Genomic DNA, 962 nt, shown 5'->3' with positions numbered 1-962 from the left:
CGACAACCAGACAGACAAACAAAACATATCCAGGACAAGTATTCATATATCCAAATAAATAGTTTCATGAATACAAGAGTCTCGGAGGGTCAGTGTGAGACGTTCCTTTGGTCGTTCAGCATTCTCATTGCCCGTGGGAAGAAGTTGTTCCTTAGCCTGGTGGGGCTGGCTCTGATCCTCCTGGATCTCTCCCCCGACGGGAGCAGCTGAAACTTGCTGATGTGGGAATGAGTGTGGAATAAAGAGGTTGGCCACTGGAAAGGTTTAAATCTGATCTTTGATTTTTGGCACTCCTGAAGGAAGCCTCAGGCCCAAAATACTGACGACCTTTTAATTCCAATAGAGCTGCTGCATGACCTAAGGGTTTGGAATGATACCTGAAACCCTGGCAAATTTCTACAGAGGTGTGGTGGAAAGTGTGCTGACCGGCTGCATCATGGTCTGGTACAGGGACACCGATAACCCTGAACATAAAATCCCTCCAAAAGGTAGTGGACACAGCCCAAGACATCGCAGGCAAAACCCTTCCTACCATCGAGAACATCTACAAGGAACGCTGCGTCGGAGAGCAACTGCAATCATCAAGGATCCACACCACCCAGCACACGCCTCTGTTCTCCCTGCTGCCATCAGGAAAGCGGTATCGGTGCCACAAGACTCGCACCCCAGACTCAGGAACAGCTGCTCCCCTCTTATTGATTTTTTTTTTCTCTCTCTCTGTATTGCAGTTTGTTTCCGTTTCATTATTTGTTTACATGTGTACATTATGTCAAGGTTTTTTTTTGCACTTCCAATAAGTGGTAATTCAGCCCCATCTGCAGGTAAAACAATCTCATGGATGTATGTAATGTCACGTATGTACTCCACAATAAATCTGAAATCACTTTTGTGGATGACAATAAACTTTTTTGTTATCATTTCCAACAGCTACCCTTCATACCCTCACCATCACACCACTCCAA

The sequence above is a fragment of the Narcine bancroftii genome, chromosome 11 (assembly GCF_036971445.1).
Source record: "Narcine bancroftii isolate sNarBan1 chromosome 11, sNarBan1.hap1, whole genome shotgun sequence".
Taxonomy (NCBI): domain Eukaryota; kingdom Metazoa; phylum Chordata; class Chondrichthyes; order Torpediniformes; family Narcinidae; genus Narcine; species Narcine bancroftii.
The sequence above is the reverse complement of the archived record's forward strand: the minus strand, read 5'-3'. Positions refer to the sequence as shown.